The 22,294-nt window shown below is 41.2% G+C and overlaps 1 pseudogene; it reads right to left on the reverse strand.

Annotated features, from left to right (window-relative positions):
• Positions 1-7,839: 7,839 nt before the first annotated feature.
• LOC133063012 (small nucleolar RNA SNORA70) lies at positions 7,840-7,961 on the reverse strand (annotated as a pseudogene).
• Positions 7,962-22,294: the final 14,333 nt, after the last annotated feature.

Consider the following 22,294-nt stretch of genomic DNA (forward strand, 5'->3'; position numbering starts at 1 on the left):
GGATGTGGAGTCCATCTCGAGAGAGCTGAAAACTGCTTGGCAGCAGGGAATTTCTCCCCAGGGACAGAAATCTGCAGTCAGTACATATAGAACGCGCAAATGACTGGGCCTGTGATGTATACTCCTCACTTAAGCTCCCTGCCACGTTTAAGCACTTCCTTCATATTATGATAATTTCCTGCATTATATGTCTCACCTTCCCCAGAGGAAACGGGCAAACCTGCACTCCCAGACTCCCTGCATTAGGGGGCAGGCATGATCTAGCTTCCTCTAGCCAGAGCTGGGGGGAGCAGGCGAGGAGGCAGGTACACCTTGGAATATCAGTCTTTTGGCAAGCCAGCAGGCGGGAGGATCCAGTTCTGGGGGCTGGGGAGTGGCAATGTTTCTGGAATCTGTTCTGAGCATCTCAAGGGCCAAGTGCTAGTGTCCGGTATTTCTGCTCAGAAAAGGAGCGATTGGCTGCTGTTCATGGATGCTGAGCTTTCTAGCTGGACCCGGTGGCCCCACCAGACATCCTGTGAGCCATCTAATGCCCTCTCACCAGCTCCTCCCCACTCAAATTTGCAAAAGTGGATTCTGGAGATGACACTTAAGCTCCTTGCCCAGTGTATCACCCCAACCACAACACTCCTCTCTGCGAAACAGAACAAAACAAAGCCTAACCTGGTAAAGTTTCACTGCTCGTTGTTTAATTACCACAAAGACCAACCATATTTATAGATCTCAATATGAAAAATTTACATATAAATCAGGGCTCTTTATTTATTTACAGAGCATTAGTAATTAAAAAGGAAATAACTTTCCGACCAAAGCTCCCCTCTCTACAGTGATCAGCCAAATTCACTCTTCCTGTTTCCCTCGTTTCCCAAATAACAGGAGGATTCAAACAGAACCCTGTGAAGTTTGACAATTTCCTCATTAACACATGTTTGATCTCTGAAAAAACCTTTCTATTCATCTACTGGGTGCCTAGCCGCTTATTTCTCTGTTATGCAAACATTCTGAAACTACTTCATATCACGTGCAATGGTGACTATCACATGAGGACACCTAGGGATCAGCCCATGAATATTCTCAATGTAAAACATAAATGCCAGCAGACGAATATGTCTGTTAGGAGCGGTGTGTACCCAGCATGATGGAGGGGAGGGGCTCAGAGGGATGCACTGAAATGAACACGTTCCCACATGAAAGTTGTCGCTAGAGAGGCCACTGCACTCGGACAAGGGGTGAGCATCACACTCAAGTGGCTGAAACGGGAATTACTTTTCCAGCTTCATTGACCTATATTTGACATAAAATTTTGTGCAAGTTTAAGATGTACAACACGATGATTTGATATCCATTTATGTTACCAAACGTGAAATTGGAATTTAAAGAGACTATGGGCACACAATAAGGATTTGAGCATGTGTTAAAGTGGTTATAGTTCAAAAACAACATTCATTTTCTATTTGATGGGATACTATACCACTTAAACATTTCTATTTTCTGAAGGTTATTTTTAGTCAAAATTTATTGGACATTTAATAGAGGTCTAGCATTAAGACTTTGCATCCCAGAACACATTTCTTTCTCCTGACAGTACAAGGCAGATACTGTCAACCCTATTTTAGGGCCAAAGTGATTCTCAGAGAGGTTAGTCACCCAAGGTAATACAATTACTAAATGACAGAGGTAAGATATGCCCCCAGGTCTGTTTGACACCCAAACTCTCTACCCTGAATTACAAAGGCTATGCTGCAACACTGAATTAGTGCTTGTGGTTTTAAGTAAATGTCAGAGGGGGAGTAGAAAACTGTACACAATGATGCAACTCTGAAACTATACACTCATGGACAAAGGCTTGAAGGGAGGACGTGTCCTGTGTGGTCATTTCTTAGGAAACTAAGAGAATGAGGAACAGAGAGTTCTTAACAGAAAAAAGATTAAGATAGTGTGTGTGTGTGTGTGTGTGTGTGTGTGTACACACCATGGTTTTAAGAAAAGAAGTTAGGAAACTTGAACTCCTTTAGTAAACACACAGAATACAGAGACAGAACTCACAGACTCTCCTCACTATGCAGTCCCGGACTGGGATTATTGTTTTTCCCATGTTTTTTCAAATGTTCTTGAAAGATGTTACATTGTTTTTAAAATTAAAAAAGAGATAAGAACAAGCAATACACAGAAGGAGAAAGGCGCAGCCTTCCAGCGCCTGGCAAGTGCTGAGCTGGCAAAGGCTGGGGAAGCCAAGGTCAGCCCCACCCCGCGGCCCCCAGGGCCGCCGCGAGGCTCTGCCCCTCGCTGAAGCCAAGTCTGGATCGGGAGTCCACAGGTCACTGAGCAAACAGCTTCAAAGGTCACACACTCTGACACTCAGAGACCTGCAGGAAGGTAAACATCCCTTCATTCCAGGAAGAGAAACTTGTTATCCTAGGATCCTAGGCATGAGCCTTTCTATGACCTTTGAGAAATTGCTGGTTATTTTTTTAGGTCCGTGACTGGGCAATCTTTTAACCCGTGGGGTGACGGTCATGGTACCTTGCCCGCCAACAGACCCGGTTCTGGGCCTGTGTCTTTACAGAGTTCTACCAGATGAGTAGCAGCGAGTACCCTCTAACTCACTGAAGGGTAAACAGTGGGAAGAGAGAAATCAGGTGAAATGTCAGAGCAGCTTGGAAAAGACAGGGACGAAAGGTCAGAGGAGGCTTCCTGAAGGAGCTGTCCCTGAAGTTAGGCCATGGAAAACAATGAATCCTTGGGGGAAAGGTGAAAAGCTTTCCAAATGGACAAGAATGAGCAGAGGGCAAAGACCCAGAGGAACGAAAGTTCAGGGCTGGCGTTCCTCTGAAGCTTCATCTGTTGATGATAAGCAAAATTCTTTTTAATTTCTCAAAAACTAGGATGACAAGCCAGACGCTATGCAATCAGGTACAGACATGTGATTTGAGTTATGGTAGTTAATGTTTTCCAGTAAACATATTCAGACTTATTTGGGAGAACAGATAAGAGCCTCGAAGCACTTAGACCCTGCTACAAACACCTGGGAGAGGGTTTCTGCCACCGTAGATTTGCCACTTATAGACAATCAGTCCATTTTGGGGGTTCTTTGATTCTTCACACCGAAGCCCTCCTTCTTTCTGGTTTATTGCCATAGTCAAGCTAAACATCCACAAATTCAGCTGTATCAAATCCACAGCTGAAAGCATTCCACAAAGAGAGAATAGTATTAGGAAAAGAGAACGGTGAGTATTAATACTTCATTTTAAAAATGCAAGTGGGGGAGAAAAGCGGCTTTCTTATCAATATTCGTGTTTCTGACACCTCCTCTAAAATCACGCATCTTGGGGTACCTCTTCACGCTATGCCCCCCTGCTCTTGGCTTTATGATGGAATGCTTTAATTTGCTCCACATATAATATCCTCGCACCACTGTTTTCTGTAATTTATACCACATGCTGGCCACTTTCTTGTACTATTTTACTTGGTAAAGCACTTTGGATACCAGTTTATATGAAAGATGTTATTTGAAATGAAATTGTATTGCAAGCTCCATTATTATAATTTCCTTCTTGCTTGGGTCCTCCTTCATCTTACACTGTTGCCTGATGTTTGATGCAGGGCTGCAATTTAAATGAAAAGAGCGTTTGGAACTGATGCACATGTATTACTTACTATCGGCTGTCAGAGCAATCCACTACCCAGCGTTCAGTTTTCAGTATCTTCCAAGGTCTGCTGTGACATCTCTCTTACTTGTTTCATGGAGAAAATATGCGCCATGTACATTGTTGCAAGTTCAGTAGGAGTGAGCAGATTGTTTTGGCTTTGAGGAAATGCTTCACAAGGTACAACTTAGTAACACCACACAATTATGAGTAACAGAAAATTTTGTCAGATCTCACTTCTTTAGGGACCAACAGCCTTGATCTTTTGTTTCTGTTCTTTTTCCATTCTGCTGTTTTGCCTTTTATTCATTCCAATGATTCACTTTAGTGCTTTTAAAAGTTAAGAGGAAGAAAAATTTGAACGGGTCACTTGAATGACTTTTTGGCAGATCTTGATAAAGACTCAACCAAACAGAAGAAGAGATTACTTTGAAGACAAAGATGTCTTTTAATTTGCTTTTATTTTTTACCTTTCTGTTTTATGTTGGGGTATGGCTTATTGACAGCGCTGTGCTGGCTCCAGGAGCCCAGCCGAGCGACTGGGCCACTCACACACGTGTGTCAGCTCTCCCCCAGCTCCTTGCCCGTGCGGACTGTCGCATAACTCTGAGCAGGGTCCCCTGCACTACACAGCGGGGCCCTGCTGGTCACCCACTTTAAACACAGCAGTGCACACATGTTGATCCCAAGCTTCTGACTCTCCCTTCCTCCCACCCTCACCCCCGGGAAGCATAGCTAGTGCCTGAAGTCTACGTATTCTCTGTATTTGGGATCCTTTCTGGATTTGAATACATGCGCATCATATTTCAGGTACTGAATGAATTTTGCCTAACTTAATTTTGCTAGAAGGGCTATAGTGACCCTGAATAATGAGAAAGATGACAATATTATTATTATCATTATCATTTATAAGAAGAGACATTCTAACACCTTCCTGGAGGAGAAGAGATGCTAGTAGTGTAGACGGCACGTGAGATCTTTCGGGGTCATGCTTCTTCTGTGTCACTGCTTTAGTCCCTGAGTGTGGAAGCCCATCCTGTGGCTTAAGATTAAAGGTCACCTGCCCAGCCTGACTCTCAGAGCATGCTGGTGCCTTTCTGGCAGGATATTTATATATTATGCCCCAAACCAGAGCATGCCCTCTGAGGGCAGAGAAAGGCTTTGGTTTATCTTTTATTCTTCCCGACACGTACAGACAGGAGGTGTTAGGAAGTACTTTCACATCTAGATTTTTCTTTCTTTTTTATTCTAGACATTATACAACTTACTGGTAAAATACTGTTGATATGTAAACAATAGATTCTCCCAGGCAGTCTTTGAACGGAGGGAAGATAGAAGTGGAAGAGGTCTTAGCGAGCAACCACCCCCACCCCAGGTCTCACAGCTGGAGACCTTGAGTGGAGACCTATCTCTAACATTTGTTGTCAGCATGCTGCAGGGCAGACCAATTACCAACTGCGAATTTAAATTTACTCTGGTTTAAAAATCTTGCAGCTATTGCAATCATGATAGAAGTAACCAGGGCTTCCCTGGTGGCTCAGAAGATAAAGAATCTGCCTGCCCTGTGGGAGACCTGGGTTCAATCCCTGGGTTGGGAAGATCCCCTGGAGAAGGAAATGGCAACCCACTCCAGTATTCTTGCCTGGAGAACCCATGGATGGAGGAACCTGGCAGGTTATAGTCTATGGGGCCCAAAGAGTCAAACATGACTAAGTAACTAACACACTGGTTTAAAAAGGAGAAATATTTGCTTCACACAGTTGCTGTGACCACTGAGGGAGATAATGGATACAAAGGAGCTTTGTAAAACGTGACGCGCTCTATCCATGTCAGGTCAGGAGACGCTGCTCAGAGAAGCTGAGGGACTACTTCACAGCGGCTTCTTCAGCTGGCGCAGACTCAGGTCTCCTTAGCTGGTGCAGTGTCGGTAAGAACTGAACTTGGAGTTAGAAGGAAGGTGCGTTTCAAGCACACCAGAATACTACTTGGAACACACCCAGAATATCCCACTTTGGTTCGTGCTAATTAGAAATATAACAAAGTTGATGGCTTTGAAAAATAAAACTGACTTCAAGATACGGTCGCTCCTCAGGTGAGCCTGTTGGTGAAGCGTAGAAAGGTGATGATAAGAGCGGTTCTTACCCGGCTTGTACAGAGCTCGGTGTCTGTCAAAGGGGAGAATGTGCGGGAAAGTGTTTTGGTAAACAGCAAGGAGCTATGTAAACGTCATTATTATGGCTTTCTGCATCCTTTGTGTACCTTTTTATTGCATTTCTCACATCAAAAAGGAGAAAAATCATTCTCTTGCAAATTTCACCTTAAGTCACTGGAATAGTTTAGTGTAACATTTTTTGGGGCAATAACATTGATTGACTTATTTTTTTTTTTCAGCAAAATAAGCCCATTAAATCTTCCTTTCATGATACCCATTCTATTTTTCAAAAATTCTTTATCTTATTTTCTTATTTTCCCCCAAAGATTATTACTACATATATATTTTTTTATCCTGCCCTGTGTCTCCTACTACTAATCATGTTGCATCTTTGTTTCTCGTCATTAATTTTTTACCATACGCTGTTTTTTTTTCCTAGTACCTGAACAACTCTCTCCCTCCATCTACACTCACCAAACTTAAGGAGTCTGACAAATAAGGGCTCTGAATTAAGGCAAAGTTCTTTTAGTTTACCTTTTGGGAAATGGTTGAGATTCTCAGATTGTGTTTCTCTTTAAGAGAATTACTATAAAGGAAAATTGTCCTGTATCATAACTCTTACCACTCTCCAATTTGTGGAGCTTGCTCTGCATAAGAAAAGAATCCATACTGAAAGAATCACAAATAAACACCTAATAAAAGAAATTCAGCTCACACTAAAATACTGGAATACCAGATGGTGGAGTTTAAGTATTATTCAACCACTGTTTATCCTACCCAGCGCTCATTTTAAATTCAACATTTTGAGAATTATTCACGGAGGCATGGTTGTATTTCATGCAGATAACAAGCTTAGTTTGGAGTGAACTACCAGAAGACACCCGCAATTTCCATACTTTCCTGGTTATTGTTAATTTGGATTGCAACTATTAGTTAAAGTTGAGAGGCTTTCGAAAGCAAATCTACATCAAACTATTGCCGACAATAATTTGTTCAGCAATCCACAGGGAGGGGAAATCATTAAATTTTACAGGGTGGAGGAACTCACCAAAGAATGTGATGTTCCATCTGCCAAAGCTGAAAACATCACTGTGTGATGAGTGTGTTTCCTCCTCTGTAGCAGCCTGCCCACTGAGCAAGCAATTATTCTTGCTTTTATCTAATAGCTGTGGCATAACTTTCAAGTGAATGTAAAATGCAATTTCATCTTCCAATACCTCTGCACGTGAACGGATAAAAGATCAACAGAGCTGTCTCTGGCACAGCCCAGCTCCCTATGTAGTCTCGGGGCCTTGTGAGCTGATCAATAGGGCACACATTATGGAAAATGTAGATTACTGAGCTCCGCCCAACTCTGACTCGGTATTTTATTCACATCAGTTTAGGGAAAATGACAAGCTTTCCTGCTCCGAGTCATTAAAGAAATATTAGGAGACCTTTTAAAAGAACAACATCCATTCTAATGCTGAAAGCTAATGCTTTGACAGCTTAAAGAGTTTTCACCCCAAGTTTAAATTTAATCTTTCAACAAAAAAAAGTTACATTCAATATGACACATCGCCAATGCCTGAAAAAGCTTTTTTATGGAAAAACAGGACTTAAAAATCTTCTGATTTTTTTCTTTTTTGACAGGAAATAGGATGCCTTGGTGGGCATGACTAAGGAGGGTCAGCCCCGCGGCTCTCACGAGTGCAGGGCCGTCGTCTGTCCGGAGGCCACGATCAGGGGGTGTTTGACCCCACAGCTGTCTGGGATGAGCTGCCTTGCTGTCACCATGCTTTCCAGTTCATCCACATTAAACTTAGTAAACCCCGGGCTCTCGGAGACGGGGCTCTTTCGGCAGTCAGGGAACTCGAGGTTGGCTGCGGGGAGGGCCGCGATCGCGGGCTCCTGTCCTGCAGCGCAGTGCGGACGGACACGATGACTTAGCCAACGTGGACTCTGCCCCCTGTGCTCCCGGGGCTTTCCAAGGGCACCACGCATGCCTGTCTGGAGCCTAGGCTGAGGCCAGCATGCCAGTCACGAATGTTCCCTGGAGAGTGGTGTCTCCAAGGCCCCTTAAGGCAACCTGTGCAGGCAACAGGCTGCGTGCCCTACCGAGGAGGCTACTGTTTGCATCTCCTGATTTGATTGCTGGATTCTCCCAATTTTGAGAGCAACAGAGGTTAAGAGGACTTTGCTTACAACCATCTCACAAGGCATCGTTACCACTCTCTGTTGTTGAACACTTAATGTGTGCCAGGATTCGGTTCGGGAACCTCACATCCATGACTTCACTTAATTGCCACGATGACGCTACAAGGCATTCCTATTTCACACAGGAGAAAACAGCCTCAGAGGGGTTAGTAACTATCGAGCTGAAATTCCAGCTTGACACAACCTGACTTCAGGGGTCCAGGTGTTTTCTATTGTGATGTACTTCGAGCAAAGTAGGTGTGAAATTGTATTTGGAAAATTTACCTTGGGTGCATCTTTGTACCCAATCCCACTTTTTGAATGGTTCCTTAAATTCGTGCGGTTCTTTCTAAGCTTCAAGTTCTTCACATGTAAGCAGAATGACGAGAGCACCTACATCATCAGTTCAGCTCAGTTCAGTCGCTCAGTCGTGTCCGACTCTTTGTGACCCCATGGACTGCAGCACGCCAGGCCTACCTGTCCATCACCAACTCCTGGAGTTTACTCAAACTCATATTCTCCACTGAGTCGGTGATGCCATCCAACCGTCTCATCCTCTGTCAACCCCTTCTCTTCCTGCCTTCAGTCATTCCCAGCATCGGGGTCTTTTCCAATGAGTCAGTTCTTCGCATCAGGTGGCCAAAGGATTGGTGTTTCGGATTCAGCATCAGTCCTTCCAATGAATATTAAGGACTGATCTCCTTTAGGATGGACTGGTTGGATCTCCTTGCAGTCCGAGGGACTTTCAAGAGTCTTCTCCAATACCACAGTTCAAAAGCAACAATTCTTCAGCACTCAGCTTTCTTTATAGTCCAACTCTCACATCCATACATGACCACTGGAAAAACCATAGCTTTGACTAGATGGACTTTTGTTGGCAAAGTAATGTCTCTGCTTTTTAATTTTTCATCATGCTGTGAGATAATTCCCCTTGAGTATCCTGCATTTCTACAGGTCCCAAAAGTATAGGCACAGAATGCCTTTCTTTGTTCTAGACAAACTGTTCCAGGATGTCTGTACAGTAAATACCCTTTAAAGACAGTTGATAGTCCCGCCCTCTGGGGCAAAGAGTAGCCTGCTGTCTATTTTAAAAGACTCAGATTTCCTAAATTCAGGCTCCTCTTCCATAATGTAACCCACTGAGTATTCGTCATGCTGTCCTGTGGGAACTGGGGCTTAGAGAACTGGCCCAGGGAAACGCTGTTACTCTGGTTTTTGCTATTTCTGGGGGTGATAAAGTCCTTTGTCTCCGACCCAAGAGTCTTATGTCTTCCACCAGCATCTATACAACTATGGGAGGCTATTTTGTTCATTTCCGAATAGGGTAAATATCTCAAATCCTTCATAATTTTTGACATCTCATGAAGTGACAATTAAATGAAATAATCCATGTATTAGTCACTGGCACATAAAAAATACTAAATGTATATTGGCCATTGGTGTTATTACTGAATCAGAAAAAAAAAACACATAATTATTTCATTAATAATATAGGTGTTTTTGTATTTTACATCAATTAGCTTCAGGTTGCTTTTTTTTTGGTGTGATAAACCATATAATAATAATATTCCTTTGTATATGCTAGAGTTAATGCTGTTGGAACTATTGGAGGGTCAAATCAATTCTACAAAGACAGGAGTCAAGAGGTTTTTTGCCTCTTACAGCTAGGAAAGTTGGTATAGAAATAATTTGGAAGGCATATTTTACAATGTAACTTGAATATAGATTTTGAAATGTTTTAATTGAATGCTGAAGGAAAATTAATAAAATAATTCTACAACAAGTAGCATTTAATAGTCTTCCAAAGTTTAAGACTCAGAAACCCCAAAGCCCACGGCTCTTTATGAATTTAATCTAAGGAATACTGGAAATATGATTTTTATTTCATCTGTAAACCATATAACTTACTGAAAATGAGTTAAGAAATACAAATAAGACCACCTCTGAAAACCACAGAATCTGTCTGGAATTCCTTCTATTTCTCTTCACATTTTACCTCTTTATTTTAGCTCTGTCCTTGAATTATTGAAAAGAGAAGGGTTTCTTTTTTTTTTGGTATTAATGGCAAATTGCTTTACTCCTTATGCGTTTTTGGGGGTGCTTTTGTTTCATATGCTCTGCCTTTAGCATTTCTAAGAGTCTCTAGGACAATCATAACAGCCACCAGTCTGGTCTGGCCTTTGATGTCACTAGTAGAGTTCTCCTGTGTATGGACTCCATGTGCCTTTTCTTCAAAAGTGAGTTGTTTAGTGAGTGAAATTTAAGAATAAATGGGACATTTGAATAATTTCAAAATATATTTTATTATATAAAATACTTATTAATTACAAAGGGGAAATAGTAGATTTGTGGTGGGGAAGTTGGGCAGACATAACCTTAACCAAGATTAATCTCGGCAATAATAAGACATATCCAGATTAGCTACCCCTGATATGACACAGTGATGCCCACACCACTTCTGTGATATTCCTTCTAATAATGCATAAACTCAGTCAAAGCATGAGAAAACATTAAACAAACCCAAACCTTAGGGACGATCTACAAGGTAACTGACCAGTACCCTTCAGAAGCCCAAATTTAATGAAAGACAACAAAAGATGAAGGAATTGTCAAAGATTGGACAAAGGATGCATGACAAACCAAATGCAATCTTGAACTAGACCTTGGGACACACGAAAAACAACACTAGTGGGAGAACTGGCGCAATCTGAACAACACTTCTTGTTTCAGAGCATTGTACTGACGGTAATTTCTTAGCTTAGAGATCAGTACTCTCTCTCTTCATTTGCGCTTCCTGGGTGACTCAGTGGGAAAGAACTTGCAGGAGACACAGGTTTGATCCCTGGGTCAGGAAGACCACTGGGAAAAGGAAATGGCAACCCACTTCTGTATTTCTGCCTGGGAAATCCCATGGCCCGAGGAGCCTGGCAGGCTACAGTCCATGGGGTCCATGGGGTGCAAAAGAGTCAGACACGACTTAGCAACTAAACCACCACCACCAACACCATCTCTTTGGTTAAGTAAGGTGTTAACACTAAGGGAAGTTGAATTAATAGTGGGAAATCTGTACTATTTTTCAACTCTTCTCTAAGCCTAAAATTACCTAAAATAAAAAGATTTAAAAAATTTACATAGTGAGTTATTTTTTAATCATTGTGATAAACCCTAGTTTTATTTCCATGCTAGGAAAGAAAGTTAAAAGGTGAAAGAATATAACAGATTAATCTTCATAAGTGAGGATAATTATGTAACATCATGGAGATGCAGGATAAAATGAGGTCATTTATGAAAGACATTCACTTTGCTTTGATCACTTTTAACGTGTAGGTGGGTGAATAGGCATAGTCTGACACCCAAAATAGATTTTAAGATCTCCTACCTTTTATTTTTCCTCTGCCTAGATTATATTTTTATACATACTAGATGTTCAGTGGAGGTTGTTTTGAATGTTGAGGATGATAACCGGTGCTCTCTGCTGGCTCAGATCTCAAGTGTTCTTTTTTATGGGCGCTGAATACCTGCCCTGTAGACTTTTCAATTGCCTATTCAACACAAGTTCTGAGCTACCAATTTTTCTATATAAACTCAGGGAAAAAATAGTTTTTCTTTTCCTTCTAACTCACAATTTCTCTGAGCATTATCAAAACATATACTCAAAGAATACTATATAACACATTTTCTTTAACTAGTGACAAGAAAAATGTCTTATTTCCATTACTCAATTATGCTGAGTGTTCATGTCAATGAGTTAAGGGTTGAAAGGGATAGATGTAGTTTTATGTTTATAGTGATAACTTTGAGAGACTGGAAAATGATGCAAATTATACTGACATTCATACAAAAGAATTCTTATTCTGCTATCATCCCCTTCAGGTGTATTTTTCCCTGAAACCCCAGCAGTTTTTCACCATTCTCCTCAGAAGAAATTTTTCAAGCATGTTTTGTCCATGTCACTGTAATGGAGATGGACAAAAACACATAGTCCCCGACTTCAGGATCTGACAGAATTGAGATTTTAAAGTGTCCCACTAGAAACTTCAGCCTCTTTCCCCAAGACTATAATCTTAAAATACATCTTGTATCAAACCATCACTTACCTAACATTTCATCACTGAAATTTCATCCTATGGTTTCTTCCTACTCAAATGCCACCAAAACTAAGAATTACATTATTACCTATATATTAAAATTATATTATTAAATCCCTTCTAACATGACAGTGGGTTGAAAATCAGTTTGAATATGAAGAGCTCAGAAAAGAGGGAACACCAAGAAAGAAATAGAAATGGGGAGAAACCATTAAAAGAGGTTTAAGAATTAATGAGACAGAAGCTTACATTTTGGGTTTTCCATTTACTAGTTGGTTAACTTTGGATATATTGCTTCCCATCTTTTAGGTCCTTTCCTTCATTTGTTAAAGTGGGAATAGGTAGCAAACCTCCCCAGAATACTGTCAGATTTAGATGAGCTAAGAAATGGGAAAATGCCTAGTGTGGCACCTGAACTGGAATAAATACTGAAGGATCTCTTGGAGTTTTTTTTTTATAACTGGGTGAAAACTTCATCCTCTTCACAATTTTGATGGCAGTACCAAATTGTAGTTAATTCAGAGACCTCAACACTAGCCACAGAGGTTTAAAGATGGTATGGGAAATCCTTTAAGCCTATCTCTGCATGTGTGAGTGTTGAAGAATTGATGCTTTCAAACTGTGGCATTGGAGAAGACTCTTGAGAGTCCCTTGGACTGCAAGGAGATCCAACCAGTCCGTCCTAAAGGAAGTCAGTCCTGAGTGTTCATTGGAAGGACTGATGCTGAAGCTGAAACTCCAATACTTTGGCCACCTGATGTGAAGAGCTGATTCATTGGAAAAGACCCTGATGCTGGGAGGGATTGGGGGCAGGAAGAGAAGGGGACGGCAGAGGATGAGATGCCTGGATGGCATCACTGACTCAACGGACATGAGTTTGAGTAAACTCTGGGAGTTGGTGATGGACAGGGAGGCCTGGCGTGCTGCAGTCCATGGGGTCACAAAGAGTCAGACATGACTGAACTGCATGTTTGTCTTGGAGATAGTTCAGGATGGACAGGCTCCATCACTCTGCTGGCGCAGAAGGCAGGAAAACAGCCGCCCTCTCCTTTCTACCAAGATGCAATCCTGGGTTCTCCCAGTAGTACGCTCAGCGGGCTTGACCCGGGCGGCAGTCATGTTGGATGAAAGACAGAAGTTACCAGCGATGGAAGAAAGTCTCTGTGCTCCCCTGTTGAGAGGGAGAGCCCCCGGTGAGTCACTAATGATGCCCTTAGCTGGAGAGGCTGCCACGGTGAAACTCCAGGGCATTTCAGAGGCTGCACAGGTTTCTAGGGAGCAGGGCCCTATTTCCAGTAAATCTGGGGAGATAATCGGCCTTTTCCACAGAGACCTGATGTAGGTCATCTGTGGCAGCTGTGTCTGACTTCCGACCACCTCCTCCCTGGCCTGGAAAGGTGTCACTCAAGCTTTGCTTGTTCTGCCCTAGTGCCAGCGCTGTGAACACCCGTCTCTGCCTTGAGAACAATTTTTGAATAGCACTTTTAGACAGCAGTTGAAGGAAGCTCTTCTTGCAAGCTACTTTTAGAATCCAATTGGGCTGTTTTTCAATAAAGGAGAATTTAAAACAACAGCGAGAGTAATCCTTATTTTTCCCTGAGGCTGTTCACTGAGGTTTACTTTATTCATCTATGTTTATATATTTACTTCAATTTTGTCTCATTAGTGTCTAAAACGACACTAACCAGCATGCACTTCTGTCATCATCTGTACGCTCTATTCTTTGGGGATTTCTTTTAATGAGTGTCACCTCTGGATAATCTGAGAAAACTACCATCAGTTGGAAGAATCCATCACAGAGAATGGATGAACCCACGTATCTGCCATTTGTCTTCGTGACAGGAGTCCTCTGCGCTCGTGAATGAGGACGTAGCTGTGCTTCAAAGCCTGTTGGCAACACACACAGTCCGCGCTATTGCTTCACAGTCATATTGCTTTGACTCAAATAGCATCGCCCAGTTTAATGACTGACCTTATTCACTGGGTATTACATACAAAACTACTTTTTCTTGAAGTTTCAGAGAATATAATAAAAGATGAACTTTTAGGAAGTGGTCTCCAAGCTCAAAGAGTTTATAATCTATGGGAGGAAGCCTGATACCTAGTGAGGAGTTTACTTTTAAAGGTCAGATTTTGTCAATTTTGAGAGCATTCAAAAATATGAAATGTGGACTGCTGGTTAAAGCGTCAGTTGAAGAGAAACTTGGTAGTATTGAGTTTTTAAAAATACACATTCTCATTTTTTTTTCCAGAAATTCTACCTCTGGAAATTAAAATAACTTCTAGGAATTAAAATTCTACCTCCACCGTAATAAAAGTGCACAAAATTCATGTACAAAGTTATTCATTACAGTGTTACGTATAAAAACAAACTATGGAAAACATTAGATAAACCTGGCAATAAATTGCTGTACATCTGTTGAACACTATGAAGCCATTAAAATGATAATGACAATAATATTTTAATGGCAAGGGGAAATATTTATAAAATATTAATTGAAAAAAATCAGGTTACAAAACATAGAGAGAATTTCCAAATTTTTAAAACTTGTATAGGGATATACAGATTTTTAAAAACCTGGATTATATACCCAAACTTTTATGATTATTTTTAAGTGGCAGGATTAATATTGATTCTGTATATGTTTCTATATTTTTAAAAGTTTTCAGTAAAAAGTGTGGATGTTTATAATCCAAAAATTAGTAACACCTTTTTAAAAAAGTATTTTGGCTTTTGAAGGTGATTACAGAGAAATTTAAAAAGCGTTTTGGCTATATTTGGGTTATTATGTAAAAAGCTTCATGAGATGATGATTACTTGGCACTATCTCCACGTCTTATCAGTTTCCAAACAGATTATTCTACAAAAATGTATTTTACGTATTGTTTAAATATAGGGAGTATTTCCCCAAAGAAAATAGCAGTCCGAAACAACCTATAAAGAAGCACATGGGCGCTTGTTCTGTGGAAATCTCTCTGCTACATGTGGTGAAGAGTACAAAATGAATGAGCAACAGCTGGGCTGTCAGGGCTTGCCGAGTTTAGCTGACTTGTCCAAGGTCACCCCTCCATGTAGAGGCAGAGTCTAGAATTGACGAACGAGACATGTCTGGAGGCCAAGAATCCTTCAGTCTACTGGCGACTCCTACTGTCACGTGCCTCCACTCACCACGGGGTCATTGAACTGCTCTCTTCCCAGTGTGACCAGGCTGGAGGCAGAGAGATGCGCTGAGCATCCCTCACCCCGACCTCGTTCCCCTGTGCGAATTGTTCCCCGAGGTCCGTCACTGTCTCCTCCCCCTTTCCCTTTTGTTGTTCAGTCGCCAAGTCGTGTCTGACTCTTCATGACCCCACAGACTGCCGCACACCCGACTTCCCTGTCCCTCACCGTCTCCCAGAGTTTCCCGAGTTCACGTTCACTGCATCGGCGATGCCCTCCAACTATCTCATACTCTGTTGCCCTCTTCTCCTTCTGTCTTCGGTCTTTCCTTTTAGGTTTCATGTTTATTAAGGTTGATCATATACAACATCTAAAGATTCCCGTAGTTGACAAGATTTGCTCTGAAATATAGCGTTGCTCCAATCCTTGTCAACTTTCTGTCCTCCCAGAATTAATCACTTTCATCTCATTGTGTGGTCAGTGAGCTTCCTGACTCTAGGTAGCATTCTTGCTACTTCTTGATTTTTCCTGTTTCTGACATTGTTCACGGACTTCTCACTATAGAGTTCAGACTCGCATCTCTCCCTCTCTCTTTCCTTCCCTCTCCACATATGCATAGTCTTTCCATTTCCTTTTCTTCCAGTAGATTTATATATAGTGCTGCTGCTGCTAAGTCGCTTCAGTCGTGTCTGACTCTGTGCGACTCCATAGACGGCAGCCCACCAGGCTCCCCCGTCCCTGGGATTCTCCAGGCAAGAACACTGGAGTGGGTTGCCATTTCCTTCTCCAATGCAGGAAAGAGAAAAGTGAAAGTGAAGTCGCTCAATTGTGTCCGACTCTTAGTGACCGCATGGACTGCAGCCCACCAGGCTCCTCCGCCCATGGGATTTTCCAGGCAAGGGTGCTGGAGTGGGGTGCCATTGCCTTCTCCAAGGTTTATATATAGTAATTTTGGTTAAATTAATATTGCATAGTCACATATTATTATGACCATGTAAATTCTATTTTTAGCTGAGACATGTAGTATGCACTATTCCTTTCTTGAACAACTTTGTGTTTTACCTAGAGTTACAATTGTTTTCATTTGCTTCATTTTTTTATCTGCATAATCACCATTTGACTTCTCTCTCTTCAACAATTATCTGAATTTTCTCTCGAGTCTTCCCGAAAACTCTGAGTTTTCATTTTTAGCTAGAATATTTTCCATTTGTAAACGCTCTTCTTTGCAATTTATTTCTTTAGTATCCTGTTCTTGTTTTTGGTTGCATGATCGCTCATCTCTCTGTAGATACTAATGCTGTTTTGTTCTTATTTTTCAGGTTTTCTCTTTCCCGCATAGTCTGTTGTCTCTAAGTTGCTTTAAGTCTACTTGTTTTGGTCTCTGTCTTTCAACTTATATGCTGACTTCCTATATCTGATGACATTTGTCTTACCATACTTTATAGTATGGTTGTCTTCTCATATGTTTTAATATTTTACAAATAATTATATATGCCTATACATTATGCTCATGTTTGACATATATGATCTTTTCATACTTTGTAGTATTTTAAACAGTTCACTGGCCACCTTGAGTGCATTAACAGGCCTTATAGATTGTGAATTTCATTTAGGGTGATCTGGTTGGGCTATTTACTCAATAACTTTGACGTCAGCATCTTTGGAACTTCCTGTTGAGTTGGTACAGTTTTCCAGAGACCTTTAATCTCTTCCCTGGATGGTTAAGGCCTGGCTACCAGCATATGGCATACCAGCATATACCACACTTATGGCAGAAAGCAAAGAAGAACTAAAGAGCCTCTCAATGAAAGTGAAAGAGGACAGTGAAAAAAGTTGACTTAAAGCTCAACATTCAGAAAGCTAAGATCATGGCATCTGGTCCCATCACTTCATGGAAAATAGATGGGGAGACAGTGGAAACACTGACAGACTTTATTTTTTGGGCTCCAAAATCACTGCAGATGGTGAACACAGCCATGAAATTAAAAGACATCTACTCTTTGGGGAAAAGTTATGACCAACCTAGACAGCATCTTAAAAAGCAGAGACATCACTTTGCCAGCAAGGTCCATCTAGTCAAGGCTATGGTTTTTCCAGTGGTCATGTATGGATATGAGAGTTGGACTATAAGAAAGCTGAGCACCGAATAATTGATGCTTTTGAGCTGTGGTGTTGGAGAAGACTCTTAAGAGTCCCTTGGACTGCAAGGAGATCCAACCAGTCCATCCTGAAGGAGAGCAGTCCTGGGTGTTCATTGGAAGGACTGATGCTGAAGCTGAAACTCCAATACTCTGGCCACCTGATGTGAAGAACTGACTCATTTTAGAAGACCCTGATGCTGGGAGGGATTGGGGGCAGGAGGAGAAGGGGACGACAGAGGATGAGACGGCTGGATGGTATCACCGACTCAATGGACGTGAGTTTGAGTAAACTCTGTGAGTTGGCGATGGACAGGGAGGCCTGGCATGCTGTGATTCATGGGGTCACAGAGAGTCAGACACGACTGAGCAACTGAACTGAACTGAATCAGCATATGGAGAGTGGAGTGGAAGAATGGCTAAATTTACATAATTCTTCAGTTTTCAATATAGTACTCACACCTTCAATTTTGTCCTTTTGCTCTCAGATCAGAAAACAAAACTCCAATACTCAGTAAATATAACTGAGATTGATTCAGAAATGTTAAAAAAGACCAGAATTTGTCCAAGCATGTATGTCTACAAATCTTGTCACATTTTAGGGAAAACTGTGGCTTACAATTCCTGAGGACCCAATAATGGTTTAATAAAAATAACATAAGAAATACGGAGCATCAAATAGACACATCAATTGTAATGGCTTGTATTGCAGATATATATGTGTGAGCAGCCAACTTTACATTAGATGGAAATGATTATGGGTATTGAAGTTCTTGCTTTCTCAGTTCTTGACCCTGAGCATCCCATCCTTTCACAAGAAGGTGGCCCAGCAGGACACGTCACTCAAGGCAAACATGTCAATGAGATCGCATTAAACCATCTGCACTTGCAGTGTGCTCCTGCCTGTCACTCTAGGAAACTGAGAACGCCTTTTCTGACTGCATATCTGAGATCAAGGTGAGCTTCAAGTGTGAGCACACGTTTGCTTCTGACTCTAAAATAACATTTAATCTCTGGCATTTCTGTATAGTGGCCAAGTCCCTAAAGTATTCTGATCAACAGAACCTACCTATCCTAGAGTCCTGTTTGGAAAGTAAAGACATCACAGAATTGAGGAAAAAAACATTTCTTTTCAACCACAGTAACGGGGACTTCCTTTATGTTTTGAAAGATCTTTACTTTCATTTGAATTTGAATATTGTTTCCTTTCTGACATTCAAACAGATCTTGTTAATAAAATTTAGGCCACCTTCCACTTGACTAATTAGGCATGATTAGTTCCATCAATCAGCCTTTCTAACATTTTTCCCCATAAATTAAGCTTTGGAGCTTTGAAAAATACGAAACAATCAAATTACTGTTATTTGAAATAGATACAGTGTGTCTCGCTGCAGTCTGGTTTATAATGGGAGCTCATTACCATACTCATTACTGTGAATTATGGGAGTTTCCTGGCTGGCCTTCATTAACCATCTGGCTTTAAACATTGATTTGTGGTTATGTATGTTATTTTTAGAAAAGAGCACCTGAACATCTACGGAAAACATTTGTTTCATCTTGTTCTACATATTTTTAAAGGCCATGAATCTCGCTGTTGTGACAATCTCGTACATTCTGGTGTATCTTCATCTTTGGGTTATGTTCATGTATTATTTAGCCAATGGAAATGCTAGCCATGTCATCATGTCTTGATCCTATAAGCTACTCAAGAAATTTCCTAGCAAGTGTGATAGGGAAATATAATAGGTAGAAGGCAAATCTAATCTTACAGATTTTCATTCCAACGTAGAGGAAAATTTTATATAGCTGAAAGTACATAAAGACTTTGATGTTGGAGTACTTTAAACAAGATAATACTAAAAAAATACATCATTCATTAGTTTAGTCATCAAATATCTAATGAGCACTTTTAAGGAATAGAGACTAGTCCAGGTGCTGGAGATGCTGGGCAAGGCTCCTACTACATATAGTTCAAAAACAAAGGAAAGGACCAATAATCAAGATAGGAGTATGAAGGAGATAAGTTGTGCTTCATAACAGAGAAGAAGTAGGGAAGGAAAGACTTCAGAAAAAGTAGAATAAGTCTCCCTGAGGATGACATGAGGGTGACCGTGTGAACAACCCGTAAAAGAAGCTTCTCAGGAGAAGATGCTGTGAATCCAAAAGCATCAGTCCGTAAAGAGCTGGATGTGTCATGAGACATAAAATCTGAATCCAGAGCACAGGTAGGGCAACAGACTAAGGTGGGAGATGAGCTTGGAAGAGCTGGAAGGACCCAGGTCCTACAAGGCCTAAAGGAGTCTAAAGGTATAAAGGTCTACAAGGAGTCTAAATTTAATTGCATTATGACTTAACGTTTAAAAGCATTACGGCCCTGATGTAGAAAAATGCCTCTAGGAAGGCAAGAGTTGAAAGATGGTGGCCTCGTAGAAGGCACCCTGATAGCCCAAGTGACAGCTAGTGATGACTGACGCCAGGGTAAGGGCAGAGGGGACGTGGAGGAGCAGACAGGCACGTGGTTTTGGAGATGGAACCAACATTACACATCTATGGACTGAATGTGAATAACCCGGGGGTGAGGGCCAAGTCCTCAATAGTTTATCATAAAATAGGCTTTGTGTTAGATGATTTTATCCAACTGTAGGCTACCGTAAGTGTTCTGAGCACACTTAAGAAGGTTAGGTTGAGCTGTGATGTTCAGTATGTTAGGTGTATTAAATGCATCTTCAACCTACAGTATTTTCAGGTCATGATGGGTTTATTGGGAGAAAATCATATCACAAAGGAAGATCCATGGCACTGTACATATGGTCTTGCACATGAGCATGAATATATCTGCAAGAAGAGTCCTAGAGAGGTGTGTGCCTTATGAATCTTTCTATGTTAATTTTACACTTTGGTAGATACTTCCAAATAGATTTCCAAAGAATTCTATCAGTTTTGATCCCCACCAACAACAGCACTTTCGCCCCCATGCACGCAGTAAACCACAGGACGTTTGAGTTCTGCTTGATCTGCCATATGAACACTGTGTATCACTATAATTTTGCCTTTTCTTTATCAGAGAGATCGAGTTTATTTTCACGTGTTTAAAAGCCACTTGCTTCGAGTGTTTGTAAACTCCCAGCTCCTGTCCTTTGCCCACTTCCAATGGACTGCTGAGCTTATTTCTGTAACAAGTTCATTACTGCTTGCCCTCTCAAGCAAGCCCACAGAACCAGTGGTTCTGCTCATGAACGGGAAGGAGCAGGGACGACACTCATCCTCTCTCACCCCGCAGCGGACTTGTATTAATAGCTTTGCTGCCAGTTTAGAGGCTGTAGTTGTAATCTTGGTTTCTCCCTTGTGCTCTGGACTGGGAAGCTGACACAAAATGTTTTTAGTTGGGGGGAAACCGAGAATCAGTCTCTATTCTCCCTCTGCCTCCAGATCCTAAATCCTTGGCACAGAGCTGAGAAACATCCCCTCCTTGCAATACCTTTGATTTTCAGAGAAAATCCAAATGCGAGCACAGTCAGAGATTTCTTTTTAGTTTCATATACTTTTTTGCTTGACACAAACTGCAGAAGTTCTTGTGGAAATCTATTTCATGCTTGTACTTGTGGCCGGATGAACATGTGAGAATGTGTCTATGAGATAGTCTATGGAGTTATAGCTATGAGGACTAGAACACAGATACGTGTAAGCAGGAGAAGAATATAACACAGCACCTCTCTCAAAGTCATCCTGCAGCCCTCCCCTCCCTTGGCAATATTTAGTCACCCATTCAAACACTTATATCAATGTTTGCCATGATTTTAAAATAGTAATCAGAGAGCATTTTTCCTTATGGCAAATGATTAAACAAAGAAGGAGTAAATGAAGATGAAATAGAAACTTTAGAGTATGTAATCCTGGAGACCACATAATCACACATACGGAATATTTTTTCATAGCAAAATCCCTCCCCACCCCAGTTGCCATCATTGTAAATAAGCAGAACAGCCCCAGGTTTACCTAAATCCATTCCTGTTTTCCTAAACTTACTGGCTGTATGTGCTCTATCAGATAAATTTGTGGAGAGACTCCAAATGGGGTTGGAAAGAATGTTTACAAAAAGGTAAAAGTGTCACCTCCAGGCATTTCTAAGGTTTTCTCCAGAAATACTGTAAATAACCAAGGGTATCTGCAATAAGACAGCCATCCTCTAAAATTTAGAGGATTACTAAGTGTTAATTATCTTACAAGCTGTCTGTTTTACTTCTTGCCCATGTCTTACTTTTAATTAATGTTTCTCTTTGAGCTAGGAGAGCAATAATTTTCTTGGCTGTTTCTTCACTAAGAGATTTGCTATTCTTCCCAAATCTTGATATGTGGCCTTATTTTCTACTAAGAGAAGCCCAGGAGAAAGACAACATACAGCATCAAACATAGGGATTCTAAGCTTCGAGATACTGTTAAAATATTGTTCAATCACAGAACTTTTCTGAGCCAGTGCTGAACAGTATTTTTCTATTTCTCACTATCCCATGGCTATCATTCATTCATTGATTCTTCTATTTGATCATTTGTCTATAGATTTATCTGTTTATGCAACATTGGTTGAGTATCCTTTGACTTCCAGGCACTGTCAGGCACTGAAACTCACAAAGTTGAACAAGACTCAGCCTGTGGGTGTTTCATTTATAGAAGAGACATGGGGATAAATGATAAATAAATGTAACACGAGTCCTTTATTCCATTTGAACCTCAAACTGGCCCTGTAAGGTAGTGCTACTGTTTGAAAGTTTGTATCCCTCCAAAAGTCAAATGTGGAAATTCCTACCTGTTTTAGTAGGAAGTCTGGTGTGTGAGAGGTGATTAGGTCATGAGGGTGGAGCCCTCATAAATGAGATCAGTCCTCTTATAAAAGAGGCTCCAGAGCTCCTCCATTCCTTCCTCCACGTGGGAATACG

This window comes from Dama dama, chromosome 9 (genome assembly GCF_033118175.1).
Source record: "Dama dama isolate Ldn47 chromosome 9, ASM3311817v1, whole genome shotgun sequence".
In the NCBI taxonomy this organism is placed as follows: Eukaryota; Metazoa; Chordata; class Mammalia; order Artiodactyla; family Cervidae; genus Dama; species Dama dama.